This window comes from Pongo pygmaeus, chromosome 2 (assembly GCF_028885625.2).
Source record: "Pongo pygmaeus isolate AG05252 chromosome 2, NHGRI_mPonPyg2-v2.0_pri, whole genome shotgun sequence".
Lineage (NCBI taxonomy): Eukaryota > Metazoa > Chordata > Mammalia > Primates > Hominidae > Pongo > Pongo pygmaeus.
Window position 1 is genome coordinate 146,555,439 of NC_085930.1, and position 26,783 is coordinate 146,582,221.

Sequence of the window (26,783 nt, forward strand, 5' to 3'; positions counted from 1 at the left end):
ATTGGATAAACAGTCAAGACCCATCAGTGTGCTGTATTCAGGAAACCCGTCTCGCGTGCAGAGACATACATAGGCTCAAAACAAAGGGATGGAGGAAGCTCTACCAAGCAAATGGAAAACAAAAAAGGGCAGATGTTGCAATCCTAGTCTCTGATAAAACAGACTTTAAACCAACAAATATCAAAAGAGACAAAGAAGGCCATTACATAATGATAAAGGGATCAATTCAACAAGAACAGCTAACTATCCTAAATATATATGCACTCAATACAGGAGCACCCAGATTCATAAAGTAAGTCCTTAGTGACCTACAAAGAGACTTAGACACCCACACAATAATAATGGGAGACTTTAACACCCCACTGTCAACTTTAGACAGATCAACGAGACAGAAAGTTAACAAGGATATCCAGGAATTGAACTCAGCTCTGCACCAAGCAGACCTAATAGACATCTACAGAACTCTCCACTCCAAATCAACAGAATATACATTCTTCTCAGCACCACATCGCACTTACTCCAAAATTGACCACATAGTTGGAAGTAAAGCACTCCTCAGCAAATGTAAAAGGACAGAAATTATAACAAACTGTCCCTCAGACCACAGTGCAATCAAACTAGAACTCAGGATTAAGAAACTTGCTCAAAACTGCTCAACTACATGGAAACTGAACAACCTGCTCCTGAATGACTACTGGGTATGTAATGAAATGAAGGCAGAAATAAAGATGTTCTTTGAAACCAATGAGAACAAAGACACAACATACCAGAATGTCTGGGACACATTTAAAGCAGTATGTAGAGGGAAATTTATAGCACTAAATGCCCACAAGAGAAAGCAGGAAAGATCTAAAATTGACACCCTAACATCACAATTAAAAGAACTAGAGAAGCAAGAGCAAACACATTCAAAAGCTAGCAGAAGGCAAGAAATAACCAAGATCAGAGCAGAAATGAAGGAGATAGAGACAAAAAAAACCCTTCAAAAAATGAATGAATCCAGGAGCTGGTTTCCTGAAAAGATCAACAAAATTGATAGACCGCTAGCAAGACTAATAAAGAAGAAAACAGAAGAATCAAATAGACGCAATAAAAAATGGTAAAGGAGATATCACCACCGATCCCACAGAAATACAAACTACCATCAGAGATTACTATAAACACCTCTATGCAAATAAACTAGAAAATCTAGAAGAAATGGATAAATTCCTGGACACATACACCCTCCCAAGACTAAACCAGGAAGAAGTTGAATCTCTTAATAGACCAATAACAGGATCTGAAATTGAGGCAATAATTAATACCTTACCAACAAAAACAGTCCAGGACCAGACATATTCACTGCCAAATTCTACCAGAGGTACAAGGAGGAATTGGTACCATTCCTTCTGAAATTATTCCAATCAATAGAAAAAGAGGGAATCCTCCCTAACTCATTTTGTGAGGCCAGCATCATCCTGATACCAAAGCCTGGCAGAGACAAAACAAAAAAAAGAGAATTTTAGACCAATATCCTTGATGAACATCAATGCAAAAATCCTCAATAAAATACTGGCAAACTGAATCCAGCAGCACATCAAAAAGCTTATCCAACATGATCAAGTGGGCTTCATCCCTGGGATGTAAGGCTGGTTCAACATACACAAATCAATAATCATAATCCAGCATATAAACAGAACCAAAGACAAAAATCACATGATTATCTCAATAGATGCAGAAAAGGCCTTCAACAAAATTCAGCAGCCCTTCGTGCTAAAAACTCTCAGTAAATTAGGTATTGATGGGACATATCTCAAAATAATAAGAGCTATTTATGACAAACCCACAGCCAATATCATACTGAATGGGCAAAAACTGGAAGCATTCCCTTTGAAAACTGGCACAAGACAGGGATGCCCTCTCTCACCACTCCTATTCAACACAGTGTTGAAAGTTCTGGCCAAGGCAATCAGGCAGGAGAAAGAAATAAAGGGTATTCAATTAGGAAAAGAGGAAGTCAAATTGTCCCTGTTTGCAGATGACATGATTGTATATCTAGAAAACTTCATCGTCTCAGCCCTAAATCTCCTTAAGCTGATAAGCAACTTCAGCAAAGTCTCAGGATACAAAATCAATGCACAAAAATCACGAGTATTCCTATACATCAATAACAGACAAACAGAGAGCCAAATCATGAGTGAACTCCCATTCACAATTGCTACAAAGAGAATAAAATACCTAGGTATCCAAATTACAAGGGATGTGAAGGACCTCTTCAAGGACAACTACAAACCACTGCTCAACGAAATAAAAGAGGACACAAACAAATGGAAGAACATTCCATGCTCATGGATAGGAAGAATCAATATCGTGAAAATGACCATACTGCCCAAGGTAATTTATAGATTCAATGCCATCCCCATCAAGCTACTAATGACTTTCTTCACAGAATTGGAAAAAACTACTTTAAAGTTCATATGGAACCAAAAAAGAGCCCACATTGCCAAGCCAATCCTAAGCCAAAAGAACAAAGCTGGAGGCATCATGCTACCTGACTTCAAACTATACTACAAGGCTACAGTAACCAAAACAGCATGGTACTGTTACCAAAACGGAGACATAGATCAATGGAACAGAACAGAGCCCTCAGAAATAATGCCACATATCTACAACTATCTGATCTTTGACAAACCTGACAAAAACAAGCAATTGGGAAAGGATTCCCTATTTAATAAATGGTGCTGGGAAAACTGGCTAGCCATATGTAGAAAGTTGAAACTTGATCCCTTCCTTACACCTTATGCAAAAATTAATTCAAGATGGATTAAAGACTTAAATGTTAGACCTAAAAACCATAAAAACCCTAGAAGAAAACCTAGGCATTACCATTCAGGACATAGGCATGGGCAAGGACTTCATGTCTAAAACACCAAAAGCAATGGCAACAAAAGCCAAAATTGACAAATGGGATCTAATTAAGCTAAAGAGCTTCTGCACAGCAAAAGAAACTACCATCAGAGTGAACAGGCAACCTACAAAGTGGGAGAACATTTTTGCAACCTACTCATCTGACAAAGGGCTAATATCCAGAATCTACAATGAACTCAAACAAATTTACAAGAAAAAAACAAAAAAACCCATCAAAAAGTGGGCAAAGGATATGAACAGACACTTCTCAAAAGAAGACGTTTATGCAGCCAAAAGACACATGAAAAAATGCTCATCATCATTGGCCATCAGAGAAATGCAAATCAAAACCACAATGAGATACCATCTCACACCAGTTAGAATGGCAATCATTAAAAAGTCAGGAAACAACAGGTGCTGGAGAGGATGTGGAGAAATAGGAACATTTTTATACTGTCGGTGGGACTGTAAACTAGTTCAACCATTGTGGAAGACAGTGTGGCGATTCCTCAGGGATCTAGAACTAGAAATACCATTTGACCCAGCCATCCCATTACTGGGTATATACCCAAAGGATTATAAATCATACTGCTATAAAGACATATGCACATGTATGTTTATTGCGGCACTATTCACAGTAGCAAAGACTTGGAACCAACCCAAATGTCCAACAATGATAGACTGGATTAAGAAAATGTGGCACATATACACCATGGAATACTATGCAGCCATAAGAAATGATGAATTCATGTCCTTTGTAGGGACATGGATGAAATTGGAAACCATCATTCTCAGCAAACTATCACAAGGACAAAAAACCAAACACCACATGTTCTCACTCATAGGTGGGAATTGAACAATGAGAACACTTGGACACAGGAAGGGGAACATAGGAAGGGTGGGGGGAGGGGGGAGGGAAAGCATTAGGAGATATACCTAATGTAAATGATGAGTTAATGGGTGCTGCACACCAACATGGCACATGTATACATGTGTAACAAACCTGCACGTTGTGCACATGTATCCTAGAACTTAAAGTATAATAAAAAATATATATATAAAAGAAAAAATAATAAAAACTCTGAATAAACTAGGTATTGAAGGAACATACCTCAAAATAATAAGAGTCATCTATGACAAACCCACAGCCAACATCATATTGAATGGGCAAAAGCTGGAAGCATTGCCCTTGAAAATCAGCACAAGACAAGAATGCCCTGTCTCACAATTCCTATTCAACATATTATTGGAAGTCCTGGCCAGAGCAATCAGGCAAGAGAAAGAAATAAAAGGCATCCATATAGGAAAAGAGGAAATCAAATTATCTCGGCTTGCAAACAACATGATTCTATATCTACAAAACCCCTAGTCTCTGCCCAGAACCTCCTTAAGCTGGTAAACGATTTTAGCAAAGTTTCAGGATACAAAATCAATGTACAAAAATTACTGGCATTCCTATACAACAACAACAGCCAAGCCGAGAGTCTAATCATAATTCAATTCCATTCACAATTGGCACAGAAAGAATAAAATACCTAGGAATACAGCTAACCAGGGAGGTGAAACATCTCTACATTGACAATTACAAAACACTGCTCAAAGAAATCAGAGATGACACAAACAAATGGAAAAACATTCTAAACTCATGTATAGAAAGAATCAATATTGTTAAATGGACATACTGCTCAAAGCAATTTGCAAATTCAATTCCATCCCTATGAAACTACCAATGACATTCCTCACAGAACTAGATAAAACTATTTTAACATCCATGTGAAACCAAAAAACAGTCCAAATAGTCAAGGTAATCCTAAGCAAAAAGAACAAAGCTGGAGGCATTATGCAACCTAACTTCAAACTATACTACAGGGCTATAGTAACCCAAACAGTATGGTACTGGTACAAAAATAGGCATGTAGACCAATGGAATAGAATGGAGGGCCCAGAAGTAAGGCCGTACACCTACAACCATCTGATCTTTGACAAAGCTGACAAAAAATAAGCAGCAGGGGAAGGACTTGCTATTCAATAAACAATGCTGGTATAACTGGCCAGCCACATGCAAAAGATTGAAATGGGACCTCTTTCTTATACCATATACACCAAATACTCAAGATGGATTAAAAACTTAAAGGTAAAACCCAAAACTATAAAAACCCTGGAAGACAGCATAGGCAATACCATTCTGGACATAGGAATTGGCAAAGATTTCATGACAAAAATGCCAAAAGCAATCACAAAAAGGCAAAAATTGACAAACTGGATCTAATTAAACTTAAGAGCTTCTTCACAGCAAAAGAAACTGTCAACAGAGTAAACAGACAACCTACAGAATGGGAGAAAATATTTGCAAAATATGCATTTGGCAAAGATTTAATATCCAGCATCTATAGGGAACTTAAGCAATTTACAAAAAAAAAAAAAAAAAACTGCATTAAAAAGTGGCCAGAGGACATGAACCGACACTTTTCAAAAGAACACATACATGTGCCAATAAGCATATGAAAAAAGTTCAATATCACCGACCATTAGAGAAATGCAAATCAAAACCACAATGAGATACCTTCTCACATTAGTCAGAATGGCTATTATTAAGAAGTCAAGGAGATTTTGGGCTGAGAAAATGGAGTTTTCTAGATATACAATCATGTCGTCTGCAAACAGGGACAATTTGACTTCCTCTTTTCCTAATTGAATACCCTTTATTTCCTTCTCCTGCCTAATTGCCCTGGCCAGAACTTCCAACACTATGTTGAATAGGAGTGGTGAGAGAGGGCATCCCTGTCTTGTGCCAGTTTTCAAAGGGAAAGCTTCCAGTTTTTGCCCATTCAGTATGATATTGGCTGTGGGTTTGTCATAGATAGCTCTTATTATTTTGAGATACGTCCCATCAATACCTAATTTCTTGAGAGTTTTGAGCATGAAGGGTTGTTGAATTTTGTCAAAGGCCTTTTCTGCATCTATTGAGATAATCATGTGATTTTTGTCTTTGGTTCTGTTTATATGCTGGATTACATTTATTGATTTGCATATATTGAACCAGCCTAGCATCCCAGGGATGAAGCCCACTTGACCATAGTGGATAAGCTTTTTGATGTGCTGCTGGATTCGGTTTGCCAGTATTTTATTGAGGATTTTTGCATCAATGTTCATCAAGGATATTGGTCTAAAATTCTCTTTTTTTGTTGTGTCTCTGCCAGGCTTTGGTATCAGAGTGATGCTGGCCTCATAAAATGAGTTAGGGAGGATTCCCTCTTTTTCTATTGATTGGAATAATTTCAGAAGGAATGGTACCAATTCCTCCTTGTACCTCTGGTAGAATTCGGCTGTGAATCCATATGGTCCTGGACTCTTTTTGGTTGGTAAGCTATTGATTATTGCCACAATTTCAGATCCTGTTATTGGTCTATTCAGAGATTCAACTTCTTCCTGGTTTAGTCTTGGGACAGTGTATGTGTCCAGGAATTTATCCATTTCTTCTAGATTTTCTAGTTTATTTTCATAGAGGTGTTTGTAGTATTCTCTGATGGTAGTTTGTATTTCTGTGAGATCAGTGGTGATATCCCCTTTATCATTTTTTATTGCGTCTATTTGATTCTTCTCTCTTTTTTTCTTTATTAGTCTTGCTAGTGGTCCATCAATTTTGTTGATCTTTTCAAAAAACCAGCTCCTGGATTCATTCATTTTTTGAAGGGTTTTTTTGGTCTCTATTTCTTTCAGTTCTGCTCTGATTTTAGTTATTTCTTGCCTTCTGCTAGCTTTTGAATGTGTTTGCTCTTGCTTTTCTAGTTCTTTTAATTGTGATGTTAGGGTGTCAATTTTAGATCTTTCCTGCTTTCTCTTGTGGGCATTTAGTGCTATAAATTTCCCTGTACACACTGCTTTGAATGTGTCCCAGAGATTCTGGTATGTTGTGTCTTTGTTCTCGTTGGTTTCAAAGAGCATCTTTATTTCTGCCTTCATTTCGTTATGTACCCAGTAGTCATTCAGGAGCAGGTTGTTCAGTTTCCATCTAGTTGAGCAGTTTTGAGTGAGTTTCTTAATCCTGAGTTCTAGTTTGATTGCACTGTGGTCTGAGAGACAGTTTGTTATAATTTCTGTTCTTTCACATTTGCTGAGGAGTGCTTTACTTCCAACTATGTGGTCAATTTTCGAATAGGTGTGGTGTGGTGCTGAAAAAAATGTATATTCTGTTGATTTGGAGTGGAGAGTTCTGTAGATGTCTATTAGGTCTGCTTGGTGCACAGCTGAGTTCAATTCCTGGGTATCCTTGTTAACTTTCTGTCTCATTGATCCCAAATATCCTTAAGCTGATAAGCAACTTCAGCAAAGTCTCAGGATACAAAATCAATGTACAAAAATCACAAGCATTCTTATACACCAATAACAGACAAACAGAGAGCCAAATCGTGAGTGAACTCCCATTCACAATCGCTTCAAAGAGAATAAAATACTTAGGAATCCAACTTACAAGGGACGTGAAGGACCTCTTCAAGGAGAACTACAAACCACTGCTCAAGGAAATAAAAGAGGATACAAACAAATGGAAGAACATTCCATGCTCATGGGTAGGAAGTATCAATATCATGAAAATGGCCATACTACCCAAGGTAATTTATAGACTCAATGCCATCCCCATCAAGCTACCAATGACTTTCTTCACAGAATTGGAAAAAACTACTTTAAAGTTCATATGGAACCAAAAAAGAGCCTGCATCGCCAAGTCAATCCTAAGCCAAAAGAACAAAGCTGGAGGCATCATGCTACCTGACTTCAAACTATACTACAAGGCTACAGTAACCAAAACAGCATGGTACTGGTACCAAAATGGAGACATAGATCAATGGAACAGAACAGAGCCCTCAGAAATAATGCCACATATCTATAACTATCTGATCTTTGACAAACCTGACAAAAACAAGCAACTGGGAAAGGATTCCCTATTTAATAAATGGTGCTGGGAAAACTGGCTAGCCATATGTAGAAAGTTGAAACTTGATCCCTTCCTTACACCTTATACAAAAATTAATTCAAGATGGATTAAAGACTTAAACTTTAGACCTAAAAACCATAAAAACCCTAGAAGAAAACCTAGGCATTACCATTCAGGACATAGGCATGGGCAAGGACTTCATGTCTAAAACACCAAAAGCAATGGCAACAAAAGCCAAAATTGACAAATGGGATCTAATTAAACTAAAGAGCTTCTGCACAGCAAAAGAAACTACCATCAGAGTGAACAGGCAACCTACAAAGTGGGAGAACATTTTTGCAACCTACTCATCTGACAAAGGGCTAATATCCAGAATCTACAATGAACTCAAACAAATTTACAAGAAAAAAACAAAAAAACCCATCAAAAAGTGGGCAAAGGATATGAACAGACACTTCTCAAAAGAAGACGTTTATGCAGCCAAAAGACACATGAAAAAATGCTCATCATCATTGGCCATCAGAGAAATGCAAATCAAAACCACAATGAGATACCATCTCACACCAGTTAGAATGGCAATCATTAAAAAGTCAGGAAAAAACAGGTGCTGGAGAGGATGTGGAGAAATAGGAACACTTTTACACTGTCGGTGGGACTGTAAACTAGTTCAGCCATTGTGGAAGTCAGTGTGGTGATTCCTCAGGGATCTAGAACTGGAAATACCATTTGACCCAGCCATCCCATTACTGGGTATATACCCAAAGGACTATAAATCATGCTGCTATAAAGACACATGCACACGTATGTTTATTGCGGCACTATTCACAATAACAAAGACTTGGAACCAATCCAAATGTCCAACAGTGATAGACTGGATTAAGAAAATGTGGCACATATACACCATGGAATACCATGCAGCCATAAAAAATGATGAGTTCATGTCCTTTGTAGGCACATGGATGAAATTGGAAATCATCATTCTCAGTAAACTAGCACAAGGACAAAAAACCAAACACCGCATGTTCTCACTCATAGATGGGAATTGAACAATGAGAACACATGGACACAGGAAGGGGAACATCACACTCTGGGGACTGTTGTGGGGTGGGGGGAGGGGGGAGGGATAGCATTAGGAGATATACCTAATGCTAAATGACAAGTTAATGGGTGCAGCACACCAGCATGGCACATGTATACGTATGTAACTAACCTGCACCTTGTGTACATGTACCCTAAAACTTAAAGTATAATAAAAAAAGAAAAAAAATAACAAATGCTGGTGAGGTTGCAGAGAAAAGGGAACACTTAAACACTTTTGGTGAGAGTAAATTAGTTAAAACATTGTGGAAAGCAGTGTGGCAATTCCTCAAAGGGCTAAAAACAGAACTACCATTCAACCCAGCAATCCCATTACTGGATATATACTCAAAGGAATATAAATCATTCTACCATAAAGACACATGCATGCAAATGTTCATCGCCACACCACTCACAATAGTGAAGACACGGAATCAACCTACCTGCCCATCAATAGTAGACTAAAGAAAATACAGTACATATACACCGTGGAATACTATGCAGTCACAAAAAGGAACAAGATCATGTCCTTTGCAGGAACATGGATTGTGCTGGAGGACATTATCCTTAGCAAACTAACACATGAATAAAAAACCAAATACCACATATTCTCACTTATACATGGGAGTCAAATGATGAGAACATATGAACACAGAGAGGAGAAAAACAGACACTGGGGCCTACTTGAGGGTAGAGGGTGGGAAGCAGAAGAGGATCTGGAAAAAAAAAAACATTGGTTACTAGGCTTAGTACCTGGGTGATGAAATAATCCATATAACAAACTCCCATGACATGAGTTTACCTACATAACAAACCTGCACATGTACCCCTGGACCTAAAATGAAAGTTTACTTTAAAGTTTTGTTTATGATATGAATGTGGCACCAGTTTAGTTCTGAATCTTCCCACTTCTTCTGGAGGCCAACAAGAGCAACAAGGAGAGTGAAGAAGGAAAATCTCACACAATACATTTCAATGTAACTAGGACACAAAGGAAACCTGAATACTTAAAATTGTAGGTAAGTGTTTCAAAGCAGAGCCAAACAGCAAACCTATGCTGAAACAGCAAGCCCACCTTCATGGGTGGCCCAGGTGAGAGCAGTAAGTATAGAGGAAGCAGAAGGGCACATAAATCTGGGAAATCTCTGCAAATATTCCCTTCCGGAAGGGTTCCTGCTGGGATAAACTCCAAATGAACCAAATATTTGAATATAAAAAATGAAACCATGCAAGCTCTAGATAATAACACAAATTCCTTTATAAACCTGGAGTGGGGAAGATCTTCCTGTGACTCAAAATCCAGAAGCCTTAAAATAAAAGTTTAACAATTGTATTATATGAAATTTTTATAAAAGTTCAAAAGCAATGTGAAGAAACTCCTGATGTATTGGAAAGAATATTTATAACTCACATTGCAGACAAAGAGCTAATCTCCCAAATACATAAAAAGGTGTAGAAACATTAGAAGAAAAAGTCTTAGCCCAACCCAAAAGGAAACACAGAACTTGAACAGATGGTTCACTGAAAAGAAATATTAAGCACATGAAAGGAAGTTCAATCTTACCGAAATAAAGAAATGCGAAGAAAGACCACATTGATCTACCATTGTCACCTACCAGAGTGGTACAGAGAAAAAAGAGTTTGAGAATACACTTTGTTGTCAAGGCTGTGGATAAATAGGGCCTCTCATACTTTACTGGGGGTTGTCACAATGGAACAATGCCTAAGGGGTCAGGTGAAGAGGAATCTGGCAAGTTTATAAATGCATTTGCCTTTACACAGGCAATTCTACTTGTGGGACACCTACACATGTATGGAACAACATATGAACAAGGTTATTTATTGAGACACCGCTTGTAGCAGCAAAATCCTGGAAAGAATCCCAGTGTTCAAAGGTTTCTATACTCTGTAGTTGAACATAAAGTTTGAAAGAGGTGCACACAATCAGCTCTCTTCAGCCAATGACAGCTGGCTACAGTCTTCCACTGAATATGAGTCTAATATAGGAATAAAACTATGTAATTGTTATTGATATGTATAAAATTGTGCATAACCCAAGACTGAATATATGGAGATTCACACCTGCTCCTCAGTACAAAATCTTAATATCATAAAACTGCTAGTTATTTAATATAACTAATTATAAATGAATATAAAATTCTAACCCCCATTGAAAATCTTATGTTTTTATTCAACAAAATGATTTTATGTTATTTTAAAGAATAAATATGGGCGAGGCCAAGATGGCTGACTAGAAACAGCAGCGTTCAGAGGCTCCCATCGAAAAAAAATCACAATAAGCGTATGAAACCTTCACCAGCAACCAAGGTATCCAGGTTCTCTCATCAAAATTGACTAGGCGGCTGGCATGACCCACAAAGAGAAGGAAGAACAGTGTGGTGCGGTGGCCCACCTGAGAGCCACACAGGGCGGGGGAGCCCCCTCCCCCAGCAAAGGGAGGCAGTGAGTGAGCATGCTACCCAGCCAGGGAAACTGTGCTTTTTCCATGGAACTGTGCAATCCATGGATCGGAAGATCCCACTCATGAGACTATATCCCTGGGCCTAGCATCCCAACCCCAGAACACATAGACTATTAACACCCTCTCAGCTGGAATCTGCTTAAGCCTACCAAACTCCCAGGGCAAGGGGCAACCAACACCGCAGCTGCTGCTGCCTGCTGTCTAAGCCATTTGAGGTCCTTGGGGAAGGGGCAGTAGCCAGCACTGGGACTTGCAACTGCCTAACACGCTAAGCTCCCTGGCAGGGGAAGAGCAGCACCCATCTCTATAGCCCAGGCTGTGCTTTTTCCCTGCTGGAGCCAGGGAGGGTGGACAGCTTTGTCCCAAGACTTTTCCCCCACAACCCAACACACCAGCAGTGGCAGTCTGTGGCCGGGTGCCTCTTCAGGCCTGACCCTGACCCATCCTTCCTCACTGGGTGGGGCTTCCCTGCAGGAACTCCAATAACTCCAGCCAGAGGCTCAGGGACAGAACCGGATCTCCCTGGTACTAAGCCCCTATGCGGGAGGGGTGGCCACAACCTCTGCAGACCAGCAGACTTAGCCTTCCCTCCTGGTAGTTCTGAGGAATCCGGGCAGCCCAGACAAGTGGGTGTCCCTTCAGGGAGGCACACCCCCTCCACAAAGAGATAAAGTGCTTCTCTAAAGAGGTCCTGTTCCCCATGCCACCCAACAGGGGTTGTCAGATGCCCCATACAAGAGCAATCCTATTGGCATTAGGTTGGTCCCCTCAAGGTCAAAGGTCCAGAAGAAGGAGAAGACACCCATGTTTGCTCTTCTCCAGCCTCCTTGAGTGATATTCCAGGTGCGGAAGCAAATCAGATGAATAGGGCCTGAAGTGAGCCCCCGACAAACTGCAGCAGCCCTACAGAAGAGGGACCTAATCATTGAAAGAAAAACAAACAAGCAGAAAGCAACAATAACAGCATCATCAACAACAACAAAAAAGCCTCCACAAAAACCCCATCCAAGTTTCAGCAGCCTCAAAGACAGAAACTAGACAAACTCACGAAGATGAAAAAGAATCAATGGAAAAATGCTGAAAACCCAAAAGGCCAGAGTGCCTCTTCTCCTCAAAATGATCGCAATGTGTCTCCATCAAGGGCACAGAGCAGCATGGAGGATCAGATGGACAAATTGACAGAAGTAGGCTTCAAAAGATGGGTAATAAAAAAATGCACTGAGCTAAAGGAGCATGTTCTAAACCAATGCAAAGAAGCTGAGAACTTTGATAAAAGGTTAGAAGAATTGTTAACTAGAAAAACCAGTTTAGAGAGGAACATAACTGACCTGATGGAGCTGAAAAACACAGCACAAGAACTCCATGAAGCAGACACAAGTATCAATAGCCAAATTGACCAAGTGGAAGAAAGAATATCAGAGTTTAAAGACCACCTTGCTGAAATAAGGCATGCAGACAAGACTAGAGAAAAAAGAATGAAAAGAAATGAGCAAAGCCTCCAAGAAATATGGGACTTCATAAAAAGACTGAACCTGCAATTGATTGGAGTACCAGAAGGAGACCGGGAAATGGAAACAAGCTGGAAAACACACTTCAGGATATCATCCAGGAGAACTTCCCCAACCTAGCAAGATAGGCCAACAAGCAAATTCAGGAAATACAGAGAACACCATTAAGATACTCCACAAAAAAATCAACCCCAAGACACATAATCATCAGATTCTCCAAGGTCAAAATGCAGGAAAAACTGTTAGGGGCCGCCAGAGAGAAAAGCCAGGTCACCTACAAAGGGAGGCCTATCAGACTAACAGCAGACCTCTCAGCAGAAACTCTACAAGCCAAAACAGATTGGGGGCCAATATTAAACATTCTTAAAGAAAAAAAATTTCAACCCCAAATTTCATATCCAGCCATATTAAGCTTCATAAGTGAGGAGAAATAAAATCCAGACAAGCAAATGCTAAGGGATTTCATTACCACGAGGCCTTCCCTGAAAGAGCTCCTGAAAGAGGCACTAAATATGGAAAGGAAAAGCCAGTACCAGCCACTGCAAAAACACACCAAAATATAAAGACCAATGACACTATGAAGAAACTGCATCAGCTAGTGTGCAAAATAACCAAACAGCAGCATGATGACAGGATCAAATTCACACATAACAATATTAACACTAAATGTAAATAGGCTAAAGGCCCAATTGAAAGACACACACTGACAAATTGGATAAAGAGTCAAGACCTATCCATGTGCTGTATTCAGAAGACCCATCTTATGTGCAAGAACACACATAGGCTCAAAATAAAGAGATGGAGGAAAATTTACCAAGAAAATGGAAAGCAAAAAAAAGTGGGGGTTGCAATCCTAGTCTCTAACAAAACAGACTTCAAACCAACAAAGATCAAAAAAGACAAAGAAGGGCATTACATAATGGTAAAGGGAACAATTCAACAAGAACAGCTAATTATTCTAAATTATTCTAAATATATATGCACCCAATACAGGAGCACCCAGATTCATAAAACAAGTACTTAGAGACGTTCAAAGAGACTTAGACTCCCACACAATAATAGTGGAAGACTTTAACACCCCACTGACAGATCAATGAGACAGAAAATTAACAAGGATATTCAGGACTTGAACTCAGCTCTGGATCAAGTGGACCTAGTAGACGTCTAGAGAACTCTGTGCCTCAAATCAACAGAATATACATTTTTCTCAGTGCCACATGGCACTTGTTCTAAAATTGACCACATAATTGGAAGTAAAACATTCCTCAGCAAATGCAAAAGAAATGAAATCATAATGAACAGTCTCTCAGACCACAGTGCAACCAAATTAGAACTCAGGATTAAGAAACTCACTCAAAACCACACAATTACATGGAAATTGAACAACTTGCTCCTGAATGACTCCTGGGTAATTAACGAAATTAAGGCAGAAATAAATAAGTTCTTTGAAACCAATGAGAACAAAGACACAACATACCAGAATCTCTGGAACAGAGCTAAAGAAGGGTTAAGACGGAAATTTATAGTACCAAATTCCCACATCAGACAGCTTGAAAGATCTCAAAACGACACTCTAACATCACAACTAAAAGAGCTAGAGAGGCAAGAACAAACTGATCCAAAAACTAGCAGAAGACAAGAAATAACTAAGATCAGACAAGAATTGATGGAGATAGAGACACAAAAATCCCTCCAAAAAATCAATGAATTTAGGAGCTGGTTTTTCAAAAAAATTAAGAAAATAGATAGACCACTAGCCAGACAAAACTAATAAGGAAGAAAAGACAGAAGCATCAAATAGACAAAATAAAAATTGATAAAGGGGATATCACCACTGACCCCACAGAAATACAAACTACCATCAGACAATACTATAAACACCTCTATGCAAATAAACTAGAAAATCTAGAAGAAATTGTTAAATCCCTGGATGCCTACACCCTCCCAATTCAAAACCAAGAAGAAGTTGAATCTCTAAATAGACCAATAACAAGTTCTGAAATTGACGCAGTAATTAATAGCCTAACAACCAAAAAAAGTCCAGGACTAGAGTGATTCACAGCTGAATTCTAACAGAAATACTAAGAGAAGCTGGTACCATTCCTTCTGAAACTATTCCAAACAACTGAAAAGGAGGGGCTCCTCCCTCATTTTATGAAGCCAGCATCATTCTGATACCAAAACCGGGAAGAGATAGAACAAAAAAAAGTAAACTTCAGCTAAAATATCCTGAACATCTATGCAAAAATCCTCCATAAAATACCAGCAAGCTGAATCCAGCAGCACATAAAAACATTTATCCACCATGATCAAGTCAGCTTCATCCCTGGGATGCAAGGCTGGCTCAACAAACACAAATCAATAAACATAATCCATCACATAAACAGAACCAATGACAAAAACCACATGATTATCTCAATAGATGCAGAAAAGGACTTTGATAAAATGAAACATCTCTTCATGTTAAAAACTCTAAATAAACTAGGCATTGATGGAACATATCTCAAAATAATAAGAGCTATTTATGACAAACCCACAGCCAATATCATATTGAATGGGCAGAAGCTGGAAGCATTCCCTTTGAAAACCGGTACAAGACAAGGATACCCTCTCTCACCACTCCTATTCAACATAGTATTGGAAGTTCTGATCAGGGCAATCGGGCAAGAGAAAGAAATAAAACATATTCAAATAGGAAGAGAGGAAGTCAAATTGTCTCTTTCTGCAGACAACATGATTGTATATTTAGAAAACCCCATCATCTCAGCCCAAAAACTTCTTAAACTCATAAGCAATTTCACCAAAGTCTCAGGATACAAAATCAATGTGCAAAAATCACAAGCATTCCCTTGCACCAACAATAGACAAGCAGAGAGTCAAATCATAAATGAAATCCCATTCACAATTGCTACAAAGAGAATAAAATATCTAAGAATACAGCTAATAAGGGATATGAAGGATCTCTTCAAGGAGAACTACAAACCACTGCCCAAGGAAATAAGAGAGGATGCAAACAAATGGAAAAATATTGCATCTTCATGGATAGGAAGAATCACTATCATGAAAATGGCCACACTGCCCAAAGTAATTTATAGATTCAATGCTATTCCCATCAAACTACCATTGACATTCTTTACGGAAGTAGGAAAAAAACTATTTTAAATTTCATATGGAATCAAAGAAGACCCCATATAGCCAAGACAATCCTAAGCAAAGAGAACAAACCTGGAGGCATCACGCTACCTGACTTTAAACTATACTATAAGGCTACAGTAACCAAAGCAGCATGGTACTGGTACCAAAATGGACACATAGAAGAAAGGAGCAGAACAGAGACCTCAGCAATAACACCACACATTTACAACCATCTAATCTTCGACAAACCTGACAAAAACAAGCAATAGGGAAACGATTCCCTGTTTAAAAAGTGGTGCTGGGAAAACTGGCTAGCCATATGCAGGAAACTGATACTGGACCCCTTCTTTGTACCTTATAGAGAAATTAACTCAAGATATATTAAAGACTTAAATGTAAAACCCAAAACCATAAAAACCCTAGAAGAAAACCTAGGCAGTACCATTCAGGACATATGCATGGGCAAAGACTTCATGACAAAAATGCCAAAAGCAATTGCAACAAAAGCCAAAATTGACAAATGGGACCTAATTAAACTAAAGAGTTTCTGCACAGCAAAAGAAACTACCATCAGAGTGAACAGGCAACCTACAGAATGGGAGAAAATTTTTGCAATCTACCCATCCAACAAAGGCCTAATATACAGAATAAACAATGAACTTAAATTTACAAGAAAAAAGCAAACAATCCCATCAAAAAGTGGGCAAAGGATATGAACAGACACTTCTCAAAAGAAGACACTTATGCAGCCAACAAATATATGAGAAAAAAGCTCAACATCACTGATCATCAGAGGAATGCAAATCAAAACCACGATGAGATACCACCTCATGCAGTCAGAATGGTGATCATTAAAAAGTCAAGAAACAATAGATGCTGGTGAGGCTGTGGAGAAATAAGAACACCTTTACGTTCTTGGTAGGAGTGTAAATTAGTTCAACCATTGTGGAAGACAGTAAGGTGATTCCTCAAAGATCTAGAACCAGAAATACCATTTGACCCAGCAATCCCATTACTGGGTATATACCCAAAGGAATATAAATCATTCTACTACAAAGATACATAAACACATATGTTTATTACAGCATTATTTACAATACCAAAGACATAGAACCAACCCAAATGCCCATCAATGATAGACTGGATAAAGAAAATGTGGTACATAGACACCATGGAACACTATGCAGACATAAAATGGAATGAATGAGATTATGTCCTTTGCAGGGACATAGATGAAGCTGGAAGCCATCATCCTCAGCAAACTAACAAAGGAACAGAAAACCAAACACCACATGTTCTCACTTGTAAGTGGGAGTCGAACAATGAGAACACATGGACACAGTGAGGGGAACAATACACGCTGGGGCCTGTTGGTGGGTTGGGGGTGAGGGGAGGGAACTTAGAGGACGAGTCAATAGGTGCAGCAAACCACAATGGCAAATGTATACCTGTGTAACAAACCTGCACGTTCTGCATATGTATCCCATTTTTTTTTTTAGACAAAATAAAAAAAAAGAAAATGATGTTTTGGTATCCCATTCTGTTTTTAGAAAACTTTTAAGTATGTTTCGAACAGCTTGAGCATGTGATTCTACTGTTTTTGAGAATATATTTTATAAAATCTAAATATAGATAAAATATTTCTGATGAAAATTAGCTTCTAAATTAAGATGTGCTGTCAGTGTAAAATACTCACCAGATTTTGAGGATGTTGTATGATAAAAAAAAATGTGAACTATCTTACTGGTAATTTTTTATATTGATTACATGTTGAAATGGTTATATTTGTATATATTGGGTTAAATAAAGTGCATTATGAACATTAAGAAAAAGAATAAATATAAAAAAGAATAATCACATGAAAATTATCAAAAATACTTCTTAAAGCATACAGAAAGGTTACTTATTCCAGCAGATATTAAAAATTACTACAAAGTCACTGTGGCTAAAATGATATTAACATAAAATGAGATAAATAGATCAATGGAATAGAGTACAAAATTTAGTAGAAATCTAATTATATACAAGATCTTATTTGATAAAGGTGGCATTTCAGTGGAGGGAAAGATGATTTAATAAATGCTGTTGACAGAATTAGCTTTTCATTTAATGTTTCTTATTGCAAAATATAACATACATACAGAATAATGCATAAAATATAGCGGTACAGAGTAGGAAATAATTATGGCGTGAACACACACATATCACCACCCATGTCAAGAAGCTGGACATTGCCCATCTTCCCATCCTGTTATGTTTCTCTTGGATGACAATCTCCTCCCTCTCCCCAAAAGGTAACTCTTAGCCTGACTTAGATGTTAATCAATTTTTTGCTTTTTAAACATAATTTTTCCATACACATACGCATCTCTAAACATCGTGAGATATCAGTTTCCATCTTTTTGAAACTTAGTAAGTCACACTCTGTATTTTTTGCTTCTTTCACTTAAAATTATATTTGTGAGATTGCCCCATGATGTTTAGTGAAACTATGGTTCATTCATTTTTCTAAAGTCAGGTTTATTGAGGTATAATTTACATTTAAAAACTCACCTTTTTAAAAAAGATGCATAATTCTATGTGTTTTGACAAACATATGCAATCATGTATCCATCACCACAATCCAGATATAGAATATTTGTTACTCCAAAAAGTTTCTGTGTGCCCATTTGTAAGTCCCTTCTCCTACCTTCACACCCTAGTAACCACTAACCTGGTATCTGCCCTTACAGCTTTGCTTTTTCTAGAATCTTATATAAATAGAATTGCACAGAACATAGGACTTTATGTTTGACTACTTTCACTTAGCATAATGCTTTTGGAATTCATTCGTGTTGCGTCTCTCAACAGTTCACTCATTTTTATTGCTAGTAACATTTGTTTGTATGGACACATCCCAGTGTGTTTGTGCAGTTCTGTCTATGCAGTGTGTTTATTCCAGTGGATATTTTATTGCTAGTAACATTGGTTTGTATGGACACATCCCTGTGTGTTTGTGCAATTCTGTCTATACAGTGTGTTTATACCAGTGGATATCTGGGTTTCTTTCAGGTTTTGCTGATTATAAATAAAGCTGCAACAAATATTTGTATACAGGTCTTTGTGTGGACATATGTTTTCATTTCTCTTGGATAAATACACAGGAGTAGATAACTAGGTCATATAGTAAATGTACATTTGAATTTTATACGGAACTGTCAAACTGTCTCCCAAAGTGCCTATGCCATTTTCCATTCCCATCAACAGTATATGCTTAGTATCCTGAAAACTAGGTATTGCTGGCTATTTTTTATTTTTTTTGTTTTTTTAAACATGTTTAATAATAAATTTTATTTAATAAAATATATTCAAAATATTATTTGAAAATATAAAAAAATTTAAAAATTATCGATGTGATACTTTTTTTGAGATTGGCTCTTGCTCTGTCACTCAGGCTGGAGCGCAGTGGAGCGATCACAGCTGACTGAAGCCTTGACCTCCTAGGCTCAAGCAATCCTCCTACCTCAGCCTCCTGAGCAGGTGCGCACCACCAGGGCCTGCTAATTTTTGTATTTTTTGTAGTGACAGGGTCTTGCTATATTGCCCAGGCTGGTCTAAAACTCCTGCGTTCAAATGATCTTCCCATCTTGGCCTCCCAAAGTGCTGGGATTACAGGCTTGAGCCACCATGTCCAGCCTATATTTTGTGTTTTGTACTAATTGTTTGAAAATTATTGTGTATTTTATACTTACAGCTCAACTTAGCTAAACACATTTCCAGTGCTCAATAGCCACATGTGGCTAGTGGCTACCCTATCAGATAGTGAAGGTCTAGACATTACTAAATTACTTGCCTAAGTTTTGCTACCAATATATGAGCATTCCAATTATACATCTTTATCAACAGTTGGTATGTCAGATATTTTCAGTTTTTTGCTGGCTATTTTGAAAATTTCAGTTTAGTCATTCGAATAAGTGCCTAGAGGCATCTCATCATGTGTTTTTAAATTATTCATTCTTTCATTTACAGCAATATTCACTCTTTTTGGTGTATAGTTATTTGAGTTTTGGCAAATTCATATATTCTTTTATTATTATGATTATTATTATATTTTAAGTTCTGGGTTACATGTGCAGAATGTGCAGTTTTGTTACATAAGTATACACATGCCCTGGTGGTTTGCTGCACCCATCAACTCATCATCTACATTAGGTATTTCTCCTAATGTTATCTCTCCCCTAGCCGCCTAACCCCAACAGGCCCTGGTGTGTGATATTCCCCTCCCTGTGTCCACATGTTCTCCTTGTTCAACTCCCACTTATGAGTGAGAACATGCGGTGTTTGACTTTCTGATCTTGTGATAGTTTGCTGAGAATGATGGTTTCCAGCTTCATCCATGTCCCTGCAAAGGACATGAACTCATCCTTTTTTAAGGCTGCATAGTATTCCACAGTATATATGTGCCACATATTTTTTATCTAGTCTATCGTTTATGGACATTGGGGTTGGTTCCAAGTCTTTGCTATTGTGAATAGTGCCACAATAAACATACGTGTGCATGTGTCTTTATTGTAGAATGACTTATAATCCTTTGGGTATATACCCAGTAATGGGATTACTGGGTCAAATGGTTATTTCCAGTTCTAGATCCTTGAGGAATCGCCACACTGTCTTCCACAATGGTTGAAATAATTTACACTCCCACCAACAGTGTAAAAGCATTCCTATTTTTCCACAACCTCTCCAGCATCTGTTGTTTCCTGACTTTTTAATGATCGCCATTCTAACTAGGATGAGATGGTATCTCATTGTGGTTTCGATTTGCATTTCTCTAATGACCACTGATGATGAGCATTTTTTCATATATTTGTTGGCTGTAAAAATGTCTGCTTTTGAGAAGTGTCTGTTCATATCCTTCACCCACTTTTTGATGGGGTTGTTTGCTTTTTTCTTGTAAATTTGTTTAAGTTCTTTGTAGATTCCAGATATTAGCCCTTTGTCTGATGGATAGATTGCAAAATTTTCTCCCATTCTGTAGGTTGCCTGTTCACTCTGATGATAGTTTCTTTTGCTGTGCAGAAGCTCTTTAATTTAATCAGATCCTGTTTGTCAATTTTGGGTTTTGTTGCCATTGCTTTTGGTGTTTTAGACATGAAGTCTTTGTCCACGCCTATGTCCTGAATGGTATTGCCCCGGTTTTCTTCTAGGATTTTTATGGTTTTAGGTCTTATGTTTAAGTCTTTAATCCATCTTGAGTTAATTTTTGTAAAAGGTGTAAGGAAGGGGTCCAGTTTCTAGGATTTTTATGGTTTTAGGTCTTATGTTTAAGTCTTTAATCCATCTTGAGTTGATTTTTGTAAAAGGTGTAAGGAAGGGGTCCAGTTTCAGTTTTCTGCTTATGGCTAGCCAGTTTTCCCAGAACCATTTATTAAATAGGGAATCTTTTCCCCATTGCTTGTGTGCATCAGGTTTGTCAAAGATCAGATGGTTGTAGCTGTGTGGAGTTATTTCTGATGCCTCCGTTCTGTTCCATTGGTCTATATATCTGTTTTGGTACCAGTACCACGCTGTTTTGGTTACTGTAGCCTTGTAGTATAGTTTGAAGTCAGGTAGCATGATGCCTCCAGTTTTGTTCTTCTTGCCCAGGATTGTCTTGGCTATGCGGCCTCTTTTCTGGTTCCAAATGAAGTTTGAAGTAGTTTTTTCCAATTCTGTGAAGAAAATTCATATATTCTTGTAACCACCACATCAAGATACACGATAGTTCAATCATCAGAAACATTCCTTTGCACTGTCCATTTGTTTTCAACCCTTTTCTCCATCCCAGGTTCTGATCTGTTTTCTGTCCCTATAATTTTACCTTTTCAGAATCTCACTGTGGATTTAATTAGCATATCTCTAATGAGTGATGCTATTGAGCATATTGTCTTTGTGAAGTAATTATTCAAACATTTCACCTATTCTTTAAAAGATTGGTTTCTTATTATCAATTTATAATAGGTTTTTTTGTATATTCTGGATCTAAATCCTTCATCAGATATGTGTTTCACAAATATTTTATCTCAGTCAGTGGCTTTTTATTTTGTTAACATTGTCTTTTGAATAGCGTATGTTTTAATTTTGATGAAATCTAATTTATTGAATTTTTCTCTTATGATTACTGCTGTTTGTGTCCTATCTAAAAATTATTTCCCTAACCAAAGATCACAAAGAATTTCTCCTATATTTTCTTAGAAGTGGTATAGTTTTTGGTTTTACATTTAGGACTATAATTTAAGTATTATATATGGTGTGAAGTACAGGCCGAATTTTATGTTTTTACAAATGGATATTCAATTGTTCCAGCACTATTTGTTGGAAAACGTTTCTTGTTTTCATAGAGTCATCTTGGCCCCTTTGTTAAAAATCTATTGTGCTGTTTTTCCAACTGGGATAAGGCAGAAATTTGCAAGCCAGGAAGAGGGCCCGCATCAGGAACAGAAGTGACCCGCACTTGATCTTAGACTTCCCAGCCTCCAGAATGGGGAGAAATAAATGTCTCTTGTTTAAGCCACCCAGTCTCTGGCATTTTGTCATAGCAGCCCAAGGTGACTAAAACAAATTTTGGTACCAGGAAGTGAAGTACAGCTATAACAAATTCCTAAAAATGTGAAAGTGGCTTTGGAACTGAGTAATGAGTAGAGGCTGAAAAAAAATCCAAGGGTCCACACAAAGGTATGTATACTCTGCAGTTGAACATAAAGCTTGGAAGAGGTGTGCACAATAAGCTTTCTTGAGCCCAAAATGGAAAGCTCATGTCAGCATAAAGAGCTCATCTTCTCCCTAAAAGTAGGCTCTAATTGGAGACCTGGTGATAATCAGAGGCTGCTTGAGCAGTGAAGACCCTTAAGACAGTTATGTAGACAGATCAAATGGCCTCTCCCTCATCGGGTACCAAAAGTCCCTTGAACTAGTTAAACTAAGAGGGGGAGTATTTATAAGGAACTGAGGTATCTCTAAGGTATATAGTACAGCCTGGCTTCATTAGGAATAAAACTGAAAAGCCTCAGGATCCCAAGCTCTGCCTCCACCATCTCTCTCCCAACCCTAGTGTCTCTACTTCTCATTTAATATCCCTTTTTCATCTTTCTCTTTCTTTCTGCTGAGTCATTTTTACTAATTAAGCATGCTCCTGACCAAACACGATCACCTCAAGGCTACTGAATTTTATATCCTCAACTGAAAGGGTCAGTTGAGACTAGCTAGAATTACCATCCAAATTTGCAGGAGCCAAATTCCAATGAGATGAACTTGGATCAGAGGTCCTATCTTGGTGCAATCAACTCTGGCCAAGCCCAGGCTTCTGAGTGGGTGAAACAGATTCTCAGAGAAGGGGATTTGCAGATGTTAAGACATTCTAAACAGTGGCTTTCACTAATGGCCCTAACAGATGTATGCTGATGTAGCCATTTCACAGTAAAAATTGTCTCTATCATTTGGCTACAATTTTTCTCCCACAGATGGGACTGGAATGAGAACACCTACTTTTGTTTCGGTGGTATTCTTTTTTCTCCACTCTTGTAGCTGATCACTGAATTGACACGTTTATTGATCATTAATAAATAAACACACTAAACCAGGTTTAGTGTGACCTCAGAACCTACTCGTCTTTCTGGTTACCTTGCATATCTTTGTTCTTGCTCATCATATGTTAACTTTCCAGTTTAACTCTCAGAGAGTATTATTATTTCCATCACTTTCAAGTTTTGTGGAGAACCAACTATAGAACCAAGTCATTAACACTTTATTTTTTCAAATTATTTTGTTGTGCATATAAATCTTAAAGAAGGGTCAGAGATTTTGGAGCAAGAGTCACAAAATGGTTAAGAAATATGAATACAGTTAACCTGAAAAACTCAGAACAGAGTATTAGATATGTAATCCATGTTATCTTTAGAAGGTGAAAAACTGAGCAAAAAGAGAAGACTGAAAATGGAAAACTCACTTTAAATAATCATGATAACCCATATGCTATCTGTGCTGCACATTCGTGTATGTGATATATAGAAATAGATATGGAAACCACATTGGAATTTGAGGTAGAGATAGACATGGACATCACAGAGAACAGGCTCAGAAAGAGTGGGAGCCACTGTGTATGGGCACCTTCACAGCACCTAGACCACTCCACTTGGGGTAACTTGACAACTACAACAGCTACATTTCACAACAGAGCATTTGCCAGTCTGGAAAGAGCTAAAAACCCACTAAAACTCCTGCCTTGGTTTCTCATACTCTATCAGAGCCAACAGATTCATGCCCTCATTCAAGTGAAAGATAAAAGACAAGGCTTTTTCCTTGTCAGAGAATTAAATGGTAAATACAAGTGTTTAACTCTACTTCAACCTAAAATGGGGGAGAAGGGGAGAAAAACTATTTTGTCCATAGACAAACAGGGAAGACAGGGAGAGACTTCAAGATTTTGGAGCATTAAAAGTGATGCAAAGCCCATTTAATGGACACCCCCAGAGCTTTTTTGCCCCCAAGCACCGCAATTGATTGCCACAAGATTATGATGCCATTAAAATTCTCTCTGCCCATAAACTAATGCTGCGGAAAATGCTGACGTTTATAGCGGTTCCTACAAGGGACATATTTCAGTGTGAAAGTAAGTCCTAATGTAAGAACTTTATCTCAGTAAAGCAACATCTAGGATGGGGGGAAGGAGGAGGAGGAAGAGAGGCTGTCCAGAGTGCTGTGAGTTTTATTTCTCTCAATAATGGGTGTATGGATGCTAAATTTCGAAGACTTTTTAAAATAAATCTATTGGCCTTTGACAAAATCAATCCAAACCCCATAAACCAAGAAGTCATCCACTTGATATTAATGAGCCCACATTTGCATTTATTTGTCTCTTACACTAGACAAACCATTAATTTCGTGTTTATGCTTCCTTTGAAGTCTGATTGCTCATAGATAGATGGCCTCATCGAATCTCCTGCTGCTACATTAATATTTCACTATAAATGATAAATTTTATCATTTTCCACAACACCCCTTTTTACTTTAAGAAAGCTGTGAAAATACAAGCAATAAGTCTTAAGGTCTGAAAGCACAGCTTTTTTTTTAATACTGTTCAGCAGAGATCATTAAAATAGTGATATCTTTAACGTCAAGATACCTTTGATGGCCTCTAGGACTTAGAAACCAACATGATGTATATCTCATCAACTCATCAACCTTTCTTGGGTAAAAGATGGTTCATTTGGCTAGGGCTGGCAGGCAGGCCCACTCTTGACCAAGACTCAGTGCCTAAAGTTTTTTCAGAATTTATCTGACAATATTTTCATTTCAAATATGAGCCTAACTTATTGGTATTCAAAGGAAAAGTATTTTCAAAAGATCAAGGTAGAAATGTCCACCACCAGCCTGGTGTTCTCACTTGGTAGGGCATAGGAATGGCAAAGTACCAAGTGGAGGGTCAAGGAGTTCTAGATTAAATATGTTCAATATTAATAATATACAATGCATTAAGCCACAAAGATGCTCACAGTTTGGTTCTTCTATTTGATGATGATGGTGATGATGATGACAATTGATAAATATTTATTGAGCTCTTTCTGCATGTCAGACACTGAGCTATAGGCTCTGGAACCATCCTCTCAACAATTCTGGGAAGTAGTTGCAACTGTTATTCCCAGTTTATAGATGAGAGAACCGAAGCTAAAAAGGGTGTAAATAATGTATCAAAGGTGTAACTGTTATATAGAATGGTAGATCCATTTGCCTCTTTGCCACTGTGCTGTTACATTCAGATCCACCAAGATCTCCTAAGGTTGGTTCTATAAATGCCTGAAACCTTTCATTTAGCTCTATATCATCCCTTTTAATTCTGCTCTCATAGTAGAGTTAAGAAAGAGACCCTAGAAAGGAATTTCCAGGTGATTAACTACAGGTGATGGTGACATCACCTGTAGTCAGCCTGAATCAGGAGCATGGAAGAACTGGAGCATCTCTCAAGCTTTGGTCTGGAGCATCTTATGGGCACATTCTCTCCCTTCTCCTATCCTTCAAGCAGCCTCTTTTCCATTACTGGCAGCTCCACAAGTCCAGTCTCACCCACAGACTGTCACTCAGCGTTCTCAGATGTGTTCTATTTCTCTTCCTCAACCCCAACACCTAAATGTACTTACCCTTTGCTTATATGTATAAAGTTTTTACTACATTTCATATTTTGCTTTGATGTTTCATTAAAATCAATGTGCAGCTTTTTTATATATCTTATAAATATGCATTCACATCCATTTTTTTAGATTAATATTACACATTTCTTTTGAGGGATGATGGGCAGGAATTCTATCCTTGACCAGAATCCCCATGTTCAAACTGATTCCGTAAAAGAGACTATTTGCATTAGCTAAAAAGTCATCATAATAAAACATTTATAAATTATTATGATGCCAGGTATTTATATATTTTATTTAGCTTTTTTTTTTTAACTTCTGAGCCAAATCTGTGATTCAGGACTGTATGTTTAACATGCAAATGTAAGCTTTGTTATTAAAATAATGGATTGACCAGAAATTAGAAGGCAGCTTATTAGTAAAGTGACCAAGAAATCCTTCTCTGTTTGGAAAAAGTGGTCACAGGAATAAGTAGCTCAGTTACTGGTAGACTAGAATTACCCCTCCTGCATCATCCACAAGCAAGGAAATAAAAGAATACAGCCAACCTTCCTGGCCACAGAAAAGGCTACGAGAGCAAACTAGGTTGTCTTTTTGTAACTAACTGGTGATTTGGGGTG